Genomic DNA, 13623 nt, shown 5'->3' with positions numbered 1-13623 from the left:
AAATGGCTCGCCATGGCCCTCGAGAAATGTTAAAAAAAGCAGCTCTGGTTGAGTGTTTCACCTCGCTTTTTGTAAATTTTATGGAGTACAGTGAACCCTCGGTTATCGCGGTTAATGGGGACCGAGACCACCCGCGAAAACTGAAAATCCGCGAAGTAGCGGCGCACCTTCAAAAATGCTTAAAAAAAAAATATATATACGGGGAGAGAGAGAGTGAAATTCATGTTATAACAAAAAAACCAAATTATTATTAAAACGTATTATTTTTTTATTCCCCAGCCATTCTTTTTGTATTTATTTAATTACTCCGACTTTTACCTGCTGGTACGCCGTCCGGTGTGCCCTGTGAAATGAAAGGTGGCATTCTTTATTTATTTATTCATTTATTCATTCATAACTGACAGCCTCGCGCTCCGCTCGTGCCCGGGCAGAAGAGGTGCTTCAATTTGGCTTAACTGTGACACACGCCCGCCCTCCTCCCCCGGAGCTTCCATTCGGTTAAACTTAGGGGCCGCTTGGCACCGCCCGTGCCCGGGGAAGGTGCTCCTCTTCGGCTTACTGTGACGCGAGCATGCCCTCCTCCTCCGGAGCTTCCATTCGGTTAAACTTAGGGGCCGCTTGGAACCGCCCGTGCCCGGGGAAGGTGCTCCTCTTCGGCTTAACTGCCACGCACGCTGGCCGGAGCTCTGGTACGGTCCGAACCGCGCGAAACGTCGCCACCGATCGTGTCCGGGGGAACGTGCTCTTCTTCGTCCACTCTCCTCTTCGCCCACGCTCTTCTTCGGCGCACGCCGGCCGTCTAACCGCTCCAGCGCCCCGTTGTGTCGCTCGGCGAAACTACAATGCCCCCGAATATTTTTTAGACCCGCGAAGCACTGAACCCGCGAAAGGTGAACCGCGAAGTAGCGAGGGTTCACTGTATGTATAAGACCAAGACCTACAAAATAGTCTCTTGGAGCAATGAGCTAGGTTTTACAGGAAGTCGGCCATTTTGAATTTACTTAAAAGGGGGCGGGTCACCACAATGGACTTTGTGTAGAAATTATTATTGGGGCCCGAGCAGCGACCGCGGCGAGGTCCCTATTGTTTTTGTAGAAAATATTATTACTTTTATTATTATTATTATTATTATTATTATTAGGGCCTGAGCAGCGACCGCTGCGAAGTCCCTATTGTTTTTGTAGAAATTATTATTATTATTATTTTTCCGATTGTTCGATCGCATTTTTGACCCCCGAAACATGCACAAAAACTCACCAAACTTGGCTGTCTCATCGGGCATGGCGAAAAATTTGATATTTTAACGTCTAATATGAACAGGAAGTGAGTTATGAATTTTTGAAAGTCCGACTTTTGCCCTTTTTTGCATGTTTACAGGGGTCATTCTTTTGCACCCTGATCCTAAAGGCTTCATCTGATTACCTTAAAGTTCTGTCTGTAGCATCTTAAGACCTGGGACAAACACTGGGGCTAAAATTTTTTGTTTCCGAAATACTATATGACGGGGGCGGGGCTTCAAAGTTTTCACTTAAGATTTCCTTCGCCGCAATGGACAAAATGCTTAATAACTCTCCTGCACATGCTGCTAAAAATCCAAAACTTCACATGTACATAAAGAGTCGGTACCTGAAGACATCTATATGTTTATATTCAGTTCTACACCTTGCGCCAATCAATATCATTTTTTACATTTTGACGTACTGCACGGTGCCCTTTTAACGAATCTGATTGTAAATTGGCTAGAAAAGACTCAAGACATTGATCTTACTCTATCCCTATTTTTGTGACTTTCCTTCGAAGGGCGTGGCTATTACGGTGCCGCAGAGTCTGATTATTCTCCGTGGCAACAAAAGTTCCTGCAAAATGATTCAGATGATCCATCTTCTCGAAATTTTTCACATTTGAGGATATTCAGGCCCTGAAGACGGCTGCCAACTTATTTTTGATCGCAGTGGTAGCGCCACCAACTGGTTAAAACAAATACAAATTATTTTCGTTGATGTTTTTCTCCGGGCAGGTGAACAAAATCTACCTTATATTTGCTCGGATGAGTGTTTAGGCCTTGAGCATGTCACAATACGAAAGTCTTTCGCCTTCTTCAGAGTGTCACATGATGCTGTCTTGTGACCCGTCTTTATCAGCTGATGTTCCATGAGGGCGTGACTTACCTGTCACAAGAATGAAGGCAAGTCACGCCCCCCGCTGTCCGTTCACTCCGCCAAGATGCTGGTCCAGGTGGTAGAGAGGATGAAGGCTCCCTTGTCTCTGTTCATGGTTTTTATGCCTCGCTTGCAGATCTCAATGGCCTCTCTGATCCAGCGCTGTTGTTTGTTCTCTTCTGTGCGGATGACCCTGCCCTTCTCCCGGTCCATGATGTGGTTTTCCCTTTTGCAGTGGTCAGTGATTGCTGATTTGTAATGTTCATGTTGTGCTTGTTCTTTTACTGCTCTGATTTTTTTCATTTTTTTGACAGGTAAGTCACACCCTCATGGAACATCAGCTCAAGACACCATCATGCGACACTCTGAAGAAGGCGAAAGACTCGCCGAAACATGTCAGGTAAAAAATTTACCTAAAACATAATTGTCTGCTTTTAATGAATCAGTCAAATATCAATAATAAGAAGACAAAATGAACCGAATACAAATAAATGAATGCTTAATAACTCCCCTGCACATGCTCCTAAAAATCCAAACCTTCACCTGTAAATAAAACGTCCCGACCTGAAGACATCGTAATGTTATTATTTTGTTATACACACAGTGCCGCCAAGTGGAATCAAAAATTTGTTTTTATTTTAATTTTCACGTACTGCACGGTGCCCTTTTGACGAATCCGACTGAAAATTAGTCAGAAAAGACTCAAGACAATGATCTTACTCTCTGCCGAATTTTGTGACGTTTTGGCAAAAGGCGTGGCTATTAAGGTGCTGAAAAGTCCGATTGTACTCTGTGGCAACAAAAGCTCCGGCAACATGACTCAGATGATCCTATCTTCTCGAAGTTGTACACATTTGAGGATACTTCAGCCCTGAAGACATCTACCAACTTATTTTACATCGTAGTAGTAGCGCCACCAACTGGTAAAAGCTAATACAAGTTATTTTCTTGGATGTTTTTCTCCGTGCAACTCAACAAGGTCGCCCTCATATATGCTCGGATGACTGTTTCAGCCATGAGGATGTCACAATACGAAATTCGTCCTTTTTCGTGAAAAGTTGTGGGAGTGGCATTGCACTGTTCGGCAATAAAACAAAGCTGATTATGAGGTTCTAAATATGAACGACAACTCGTAAAACTTTACACACACATCAGGCCGAGCAAATTTATCAATATTTTATACGTTAGTTGTGCAGCTTTTTTGAAATGGCTCGCCATGGCCCTCGAGAAATGTTAAAAAAAGCAGCTCTGGTTGAGTGTTTCACCTCGCTTTTTGTAAATTTTATGGAGTACAGTGAACCCTCGGTTATCGCGGTTAATGGGGACCGAGACCACCCGCGAAAACTGAAAATCCGCGAAGTAGCGGCGCACCTTCAAAAATGCTTAAAAAAAATATACAATATATATAATAAATATATATATATATATATATATATATATATATATATATATATATATATATATATATATATATATATATATATATATATATATACGGGGAGAGAGAGAGTGAAATTCATGTTATAACAAAAAAACCAAATTATTATTAAAACGTATTATTTTTTTATTCCCCAGCCATTCTTTTTGTATTTATTTAATTACTCCGACTTTTACCTGCTGGTACGCCGTCCGGTGTGCCCTGTGAAATGAAAGGTGGCATTCTTTATTTATTTATTCATTTATTCATTCATAACTGACAGCCTCGCGCTCCGCTCGTGCCCGGGCAGAAGAGGTGCTCCAATTTGGCTTAACTGTGACACACGCCCGCCCTCCTCCCCCGGAGCTTCCATTCGGTTAAACTTAGGGGCCGCTTGGCACCGCCCGTGCCCGGGGAAGGTGCTCCTCTTCGGCTTAACTGCCACGCACGCTGGCCGGAGCTCTGGTACGGTCCGAACCGCGCGAAACGTCGCCACCGATCGTGTCCGGGGGAACGTGCTCTTCTTCGTCCACTCTCCTCTTCGCCCACGCTCTTCTTCGGCGCACGCCGGCCGTCTAACCGCTCCAGCGCCCCGTTGTGTCGCTCGGCGAAACTACAATGCCCCCGAATATTTTTTAGACCCGCGAAGCACTGAACCCGCGAAAGGTGAACCGCGAAGTAGCGAGGGTTCACTGTATGTATAAGACCAAGACCTACAAAATAGTCTCTTGGAGCAATGAGCTAGGTTTTACAGGAAGTCGGCCATTTTGAATTTACTTAAAAGGGGGCGGGTCACCACAATGGACTTTGTGTAGAAATTATTATTGGGGCCCGAGCAGCGACCGCGGCGAGGTCCCTATTGTTTTTGTAGAAAATATTATTACTTTTAATATTATTATTATTATTATTATTATTAGGGCCTGAGCAGCGACCGCTGCGAAGTCCCTATTGTTTTTGTAGAAATTATTATTATTATTATTTTTCCAATTGTTCGATCGCATTTTTGACCCCCGAAACATGCACAAAAACTCACCAAACTTGGCTGTCTCATCGGGCATGGCGAAAAATTTGATATTTTAACGTCTAATATGAACAGGAAGTGAGTTATGAATTTTTGAAAGTCCGACTTTTGCCCTTTTTTGCATGTTTACAGGGGTCATTCTTTTGCACCCTGATCCTAAAGGCTTCATCTGATTACCTTAAAGTTCTGTCTGTAGCATCTTAAGACCTGGGACAAACACTGGGGCTAAAATTTTTTGTTTCCGAAATACTATATGACGGGGGCGGGGCTTCAAAGTTTTCACTTAAGATTTCCTTCGCCGCAATGGACAAAATGCTTAATAACTCTCCTGCACATGCTGCTAAAAATCCAAAACTTCACATGTACATAAAGAGTCGGTACCTGAAGACATCTATATGTTTATATTCAGTTCTACACCTTGCACCACCCAGTGGTGACAAAAATTATAATTTTTTACATTTTGACGTACTGCACGGTGCCCTTTTAACGAATCTGATTGAAAATTGGCCAAAAATGACTTTAGACATTGATCTTACTCTATCCCTATTTTTGTGACTTTGCTTCGTTGGGCGTGGCTATTACGGTGCCGCAAAGTCTGATTATTCACCGTGGAAACAAAAGTTCCGGCAAGATGACTCAGATGATCCTATCTTCTCGAAAATTTTCACATTTAAGGATATTGCAGCCCTGAAGTCATCTACCAACTAATGTTTGATTGTAGTAGTAGCGCCACCAACTGGTCAAAGCAAATACAAATTATTTTTGTTGATGTTTTTCTCTGAGCAGGTTAACAAGATCGCCCTCATATTTGCTCGGCTGAGTGTTTCGTCCTTCAGGATGTCACAATACGAAATTCGTTATTTTTTGTGAAAAGCTGTGGGCGTGGCATCGCACATATCACCAATAAAACAACACGTATTTTGAGGTTCTTAATAACGAAAACTCATGGAACTTTGCACACACATCAGGCCTGACAAAATCATGAATATTTCTCGTGCAGTTTTTTTAAAAATGGCTCTCTATCGCCCTCTAGAAATTTTCAAAAGAGCAGCCCCGGTTGTGTGTTTCACCTAGCTTTTTGAAAAATTTATGTTGATTGTATAAGGCCAAGACCTTCAAAAAAGTCTCTTGGAGCCATGAGCGAAATAGCACAGGAAGTCGGCCATTTTGAATTAACTTCAAAGGGGGCGTGTCACCACAATGGACAAAATGCTTAATAACTCCCCTGCACATGCTCCAAAAAAATCCAAAACTTCACCTGTACGTCAAACGCGGACCTGAAGACATCTATATGTTCTTATTCTGTTATACACATAGCGCCACCTAGTGGAATCAATCTTTTTTTTTTTTTTTTTACACGGAGCCCTTTTGACGAATCTGACTATATTTTTTGTCACAAGCACCTCTAGACATTGAACTCTCTGCCAAATTTTGTAACTTTTTGGCGATGGGCATGGCCGTTACGGTGCGTACTGCACGGAGCCCGTTTAACACATCTGACTGAAAATTTGTCAGAACAGCCTCAAGACATTGATCTTAGTCAATGCCGAATTTTGCGACTTTTCAGCAAAGGGCGTGGCCACGACGGTGCCGCATTGTCTGATTTTTCTCTTTGGCAACACAAGTTCCTGTAACATCACTCAGATCATGCTATCATCTCAAATTTTTTCACATTTGAGGAGAGCCCAACCCTGAAGACATCGACAAACTAATTCTTAATCGTAGTGGTAGCGCCACCAACTGTTAAAATCAAATACAGGTTATTTTTGTTGATGTTTTTCTCCGAGCAGGTTAATAAGGTCTAACTCATATTTGCTCGGATGAATGTTTAGCCCTTCCGGATGTCGCAATACAAAATGTATGATTTTTTGTGAAATGCTGTGGGTGTGGCTTTGCATAGTTCGCTAATAAACTTAGGCTTATTTTGAGGTTCTAAATATTCATGAAAACTCATGAAACTTTGCATACACATCAGGCCTGGCAAAACCATCAATATTTTATTAGTTTCTCATGCAGCTTTTAAAAAATGGCTCTCTATCGCCCTCTAGAAATTTTCAAAAAAGCAGTTGGTTGAGTGTGATACCTAGGTTTTTGAAAATTTTGTGGAGTATTTATAAGGCCAAGACCTACAAAATATTCTCTTGGAGCCATGAGCTAAATTGCACAGGAAGTTGGCCATTTTGAATTTACTTAAAACATCGATGACGCTTTGACAACAAAAGCTGCTCTAAATTTAACAACGCAAAAATTTCTCTTGAAGGTTCCTCACGTTATTTCTCGTAAATATTTAACATTTCCAACAAAACTCGCCAAACTTGGCAGTCTCATCGGGCATGGCGAAAAATTTGATATTTTTGCGTCGTCATAAACGACGCAAACAAAATGGCTCTCTAGCTCCAACTAGAGTGGGAAACATCAAAGGAAAAACTGGCCCGTTTGACGTAGGCCTCCGAAAATTGCCAGGCACGTGTAGTACCCCGAGATGTACAAATACTTTCTTTGATGACAATAGTCTATAATGAACAGAAAGTGAGTTATGAATTTTTGAAAGTCCAACTTTCGCCCATTTTTGCACGTTTACAGGGGTCATTCTTTTGCACCCTGATGCTACAGGGTTCATCCGATTGCCTTACAATTCCGGCTGTACCATTTTAAGACCTGGGACAAACACTGGGACAAAAATCTTTAGTTTCCGAAATACTATATGACGGGGGCGGGGCTTCAAAGTTTTCGTTGAATATTTCCTTCGCCGCAATGGACAAAATGCTTGATAACTCCCCTGCACAAGCTGCTAAAAATACAAAACATCACAGGTACATAAAGAGTCGGTAGCCGAAGACATCTACATGTTTGTATTCAGTTATACACCTTGCGCCACCTAGTGGTGACAAAAAATTTATTTTTTACAATTTAACGTACTGCACGGAGCCCTTTAAACAAATTCGGCTCAAAATTGGTCAGAACAGACTCAAGAAATTGATCTTACCCCATACCAAATTTTGTGACTTTTTGTCAAAGAGCGTGGCTTTAACGGTGTTGCAAAGTCTGATTATTCACCGTGGAAACAAAAGCTCCGGCAACATGACTCAGATGATCCCATCTTCTTGAAATTTTTCACATTTGAGGATATTCCAGCCGTTGAGACCTCTAGCAACTTATTTTTGATCGTAGTGGTAGTGCCACTGTCAGGTTTAAATGTCCTGACGCCTTTTGGGCGAGCTTATTGAAATGGCCAAGGCCAGAGAGGAACCAAGCTACGCTCATGTGTCACTCTTGTTACTCCTTTCAACCAATGAATTAGGCAGCCAGGATTTGCCATCTACCAATTTGCGGAACCTGTCCTCAGCAATGTTTGCACCTTTGTTATCCCAATGTGTGCGTTCGAATAGTGGTGCATTTTTCCTGGTGTGAGATCAAATTGTCAAGTTGATTTGCTGTTCAAACTTTGACTTTCTCACACCCGCCTACGCTCTTCCTGCTTATTCTAACAATTTCTCTCTAACAAGTTATCTGTTTTGTGACCTTGGTTCTCAAACGCTTCTACTTCTTATCAGTCTGGAATGTGCACCTGGTTTTGTGTCTTACAAGCCTGAATCAGTGCAAAACATTCTGCTGCTTGTCCTGAACATACAGATTTTAATATCCCTTGAAACTAAATTTCAATTTGCAATCCTAATAAAAATGTCTCTCCAGTCGGGAGAAAAGTGTCCAAAAGGTCAGGTCGCGGCTTGGTGGCAATTTGGATGCGGCCTCCACAGTCGTGAGGCATGTTCTACTGGTGCGGGAAAAAATGACGCAGAGCGCACCCCACCTTATCAGTGTAATGTGTCCCTGTGACAATTAGGTCGCCGTGCAATGTGAATGTGGTGGACAAGGATGTCATTTTTGGATTCCTTAAAGCAGCGGTCAGGACTGCTTGATCACACTCTGACGTGGCTCTCGCCACGGGATCCAATTGTTGTGATTAATATACAAATGGATTCACTTTGCCCTGGTTCCTTCAGTAACCCAGGCTAATGAAGTCATTTTTTGCAGTCACTGTTTGCTCAAATGGCTCATAGTAATTTGGTAGTGCGTTAAGATGCTTTGTCAATACAATCTTCTTTTTGGTCTCATCTTCCCTTGAACATTATGTTTACTACACACTAGACATGACCTACAATTTTTTTATTTTAATTTTTTTTTTAATTTGTAGAACTTGTGGTACAGCAAATGTCCTGTACTCTGGCTATCAATCATCATACTATGGATATCAATCATATCAATCATCATACTATGGATATCAATCATCATCCCCCCCCTGTTGAGACATGGGAGTTCCCATGACTCAATTTATCAATTAAATATCAAGTTGGTAATGCTAATACATTGTAATCAATGATTTCATGCGTGACAAGTTCAAAAGCTTTGTCAGCCGCAAGTGTTCAAACTATTTTTTGTCATTGGCTTGTCATAAATGATGTCCAGCAATGGTAATTTCAGAAATCAGAAATCCCTTTGTCATTGTACTCAAGTGTGCAACGAGATTAGAGAGTTCCCCTCTCCAGTGCAATACAACAATAATTCAGACAAATATATAAATTTGATAAATAAGAGAATAGTTAGTGCGGGAGGGAGAGCCGTTAGCCGCTGCGTCTATGCGCGCCGCCATCTTGTATTCTTGAGTATTCTGAGTAATTTGCAATCCATGCCCGACAATAATTGCACACTTCTTTCAAAGACATCATTTACTTCTCTTTTATTTCTTTTAAGGCTTTGGCACAGTTTTTTCTTTTTGCTTATCACTGACAATGCGCCCTTTTTTAATCGAAATGAGGCCTCAGTAAGTCACTTACTTTTGATACATTGCATCTGATAGTCCCTTGCAGACTAACCATGTGTTGCACGTCATCGCCCAAACAGACTCTATTGTGAGCTACTTCTAATAATTTATTGACGTCCTATTTTGTTCTTCCAAATGTAGCAACCGATAATAATGTGCCCTTTTAAAGTTTTGACGTTTGTTTGAATTCGCCCTTGCTTATTGACTCTGATATTAAGGTCCAATTGTGTCAGTGTATCACGGCCTAATAAGTAAAACGCACGTTGATGTAGAACTGCTTCTCCACTTGCTTTTTTTGTTTGTTTTTTACGTCACGTGATCCTCCGTTGCTTTCACGACTGGTCCTGACAAATCACAAATTTCTTATCAAACTTGATTCTGTCTGTGTAAATTGTAATCGGTTTTCCTGGGTGGTTGACGGCAGTTTCGAGCAAAGTGGCCATGTTTCCTACAGTTGTAGCAGACGTCGTCTTTTGTTGGCAGGTGTCCTCTTCCTCTTCCACGTCCTTGGTAGAAGATCGGTGCTGACGGGGTGGTCGCGAGGCCCGCAGCCCATTTACGCATATTATCTTGGATTGGTGTGATTGTTTGGCAGGCCGCTTTGCATTCATCTCTTGTGGCAGGCTTCCCAGGGCGCTGTTGTCCACTTGTTGAGGCAATCCCGGCTCCTTTTCTCGCTGGCCCTCCTCCTCAGCTCTCTCACCCTGACTTCCTTTTTCACTGTCACTGTCTCTTTGATCCTCGGCTGGTGCATTTCCTCCTTTTTTTCTCGCTCCTGTTTCTTCGTCTTTCTTTATCTCCATATTAAGTACTTTCTGCTTCTTCTCTTAAACGTCTTTCACTCTCTTTCTAAATCAGCACACATCTTTCTTGGAGATGATAACCACCGGACTGCACCACTCCGACTTGGAAGGCTCAATGACTCCAAGCTTCAGCATTTCCTGGAGCTCCTTGGTTAGTCTCTCCACCAAGTGTTGCGGAACTCGGTAGGGGCGCTGACGAATTGGTAATCCTTCTTTGAGACGAATGACGTGTTCTACCACCGTCGTCTTCCCTGGGCTGGCGGAAAAAAGAGAAGGCACCGTCTTGAAAATTAAGCACATCTCTGTGACTTGCTTGGGTTTCCGACGTGCCAGTGCAGGCGCATCTGTCGTCGTCGAGGACTCCAGCTCTGCCTCGTCATCATCATCATCATCATCATCATTGTCGTCGTCCTCGTCCTTGTCGTCGTCGTCGTCCTCCTCCACCTTCCGCGCGAGTATGACCTCCTTTGGAGCCTGGTTTGAACGCTCCTTCCACTCTTTGAGGAGGTTCACATGATAAGTTTGTTTATTTTTTTTCTTCTCCGGATGGAAAATCTCATAGGTCACTGGACCCATCTTCCGGGTGACCTCATATGGCCCCTGCCACTTTACTAAAAGCTTGTTGTTGCATGTGGGGAGAAGCCGCAATACTTTTTGGCCGGGTTTAAACTCCCGGTGGCGAGCTTGCTGGTCATACCAGGTCTTCTGGCTTTTCTGGGCCTCCCGCAGGTTGACCTCTGCCTCCTACTGGTACCTGGCCAGTCTCTCCCTCATTTCCAGCACAAATTTCACCTCCCCCCGATCACTTCACGTGGTGGAAGGTGCCTCCTAGGCCTTTCGGAGCAAGTCCAATGGCCCCTGAACCTCCCAAGCATGCAAGAGTTCAAAGGGAGAGAAACCTGTTGACGCCTGAGGAACTTCGCGATAGGCAAACAGCAAAAAGGGCAGCCACCGGTCCCAGTCTTTTCCAGTATCATCCACAAATTTCTGGAGCATCTTCTTTAAGGTCTGATTGAACCTTTCCACTAGTCCATCAGTCTATGGGTGGTATGGAGTGGTTTTGATGGCGGAGATGCCCAGTTGTTTGTTGAACAGTTGCATTAACCTTGAAGTGAAATTGGTTCCCTGGTCTGTTAGAATCTCATCTGGTATGCCAACTCTGGAAAGGAGTTGCACCAAGGCACAAAGTACTGCCGGAGCAGTGATTGTGCGCAATGGAAATGCCTCTGGGAAACGTGTGGCGTTGTCACACACTACACCACTGCTTTTTGTCAAAGGACCCACAATGTCCATAGCAATCCTGCGGAATGGAATGTGCAGCTTTTTTAAAATGGCTTGCCATGGCCCTCTAGAAATATTCAAAAACATCAGCCCTGGTTGAGTGATTCACCTACTTTTTGTAAATTCGATGGAGTATGTATAAGGCCAAGACCTACAAAAAAGTCTCTTGGAGCCATGCGCTAGGTTTTACAGGAAGTCGGCCATTTTGAATTTACTTAAATGGGGGCGGTTCACCACAATGGACTAAATGCTTAAAAACTCCCCTGCTCATGCTCTAAAAAAATCCCAAACTTACCCTGTACATAAAACGTCCCGACCTGAAGACATCTATATATTATTATACTGTTATACACACAGGTCCACCTCATGGTTTCAAAACAATATTTTTTTTTTACATTTTAATATGCTGCACGGATCCCTTTTCAGGAAGCCGAATGAACATTTGTCAGAACAGCCTCAAGACGTTGATCTTAGTCTATGCTGAATTTTGTGACTTTTCAGCAAAGGGCGTAGCCATTACGGTGCTGCAGAAATTTATTAATCTCTGTGGCAACAAAAGATACCGTAACATGAATCAGATGATCCTAACTTCTATAATATTTTCAAATTTAAGGATAGTCCAACCCTGAAGACATCTACCAACTTATTTTTCATCGTAGTGGTAGTGCCACTTACTGGTTAAAGCAAATACAAGTTATTTTTGTTGATATTTTTCTCAGAGTAGGTTAACAAGTTTGCTTATTTTGAGGTTCGAAATTTAAATGAAAAATCAGGCCTGGCAAATTCATCAATATTTTATTAGTTTGTTGTTTAATTTTTTTTAAATGGCTCGCTATCGCCCCCTTGAACATTTGAAAAAAAAAACAGCCCCGGATCTGTGTTTCTTCAAACTTTTTGAAAATTTGATGATGCATGTATAAAGCCAAGACAGAATAAGAAGTGTCTAGGAGCCACTTTCTAAATTGACAGGAAGTCAGCCATTTTGGACTTACTTCAAACATGGACGAGGCTTTGACAACAAAAACTGCTTGAACTTTAACTCCACAAAAATTCCTTGTGAGGATTCCTCACGTTTTTTCTCGTAAATATTTCACATTTCCAACGTGCCGGTACCCCAACGTTGCCAGGGCTGCGAGGGCCCTTTATCGCAGCTCGCAGCGCTAGTTATTATTTTTTTTCTATTTTCCGATCGTTCGATCGCATTTTTGACCCCCTAAACATACACGAAAACTCACCAAACTTGACAGTCTCATATGGAGATGGTGAACGACCGTGGAAGAACAGTCAGTTAGCGATGACGCAAGAGAGGCTGTGCACCGAGAACGTTTTCTGAATATCACTATTGTGCCCTGACAGGTATGTGTTGGTAATGTATCAACCAAGCTGAGGCACGAACGAACTCTGAGGAGACGCAACCCGTGACGTCACTAGTAGTAGTTTCGTGTGGTTTTCACACCTCCTGTCTCATCCCTGAAAGCCATGCCTTGAATTCATCTCCACACTGGAATACCGTATCATACCCTCCCTCTATCGATGTATAAGGGCAGTCTATAATCAGATGGTCCATATTTTGACACTCATGGTTACACCAGGGGCATGCTTGCGTAGCCACTGCCCCCCATCTTTGCAAATTTTGGGCTGTACGTCCTTGTTTGCAAAGGATCCTGTTGTAGGATGTCCACTCTCTCCTGCTGGTTCCATTGTAGCCTGGGAGCTTCTCAGTGGGGTCTCCAATTCTCTCGCCTCCAACAGGTACATTTCCTCTCCATAGGTCGCGCCACCTATCTGCTGACGTGTGCTCTGATTCCCGTTCTTGGCTGAAGGGTCTTCTGGATCTCAGGCGGTGCCCTCCTGGGTTGTGTGCTAGGGCCCGACACAGGGGAGCCTCCTCCGGGAGTGCCAATATATTTTTTTGCATGATCTGTGTTGCCTGCTCTCTTCTAACTGCTGGAGGTTCAATGTTGCACATTGTTGGAAGCCAGTTTATAGGAGTAGAACATATGGCGCCCGATATTAGTCTCATTGCTTCATTCAGCTGGACATCAACTTTGGATGTATGTGCACACCGGCCCCATACGGGGCTGCAATATTCAGCCACGCTGTAGCACAGTGCCATGACT

This window comes from Idiotropiscis lumnitzeri, unplaced genomic scaffold, assembly GCF_059441095.1.
Source record: "Idiotropiscis lumnitzeri isolate Australia: NSW breed Sydney's pygmy pipehorse unplaced genomic scaffold, RoL_Ilum_1.0 HiC_scaffold_33, whole genome shotgun sequence".
NCBI classification, from domain to species: Eukaryota; Metazoa; Chordata; class Actinopteri; order Syngnathiformes; family Syngnathidae; genus Idiotropiscis; species Idiotropiscis lumnitzeri.
This window is presented reverse-complemented; position numbering follows the sequence as displayed.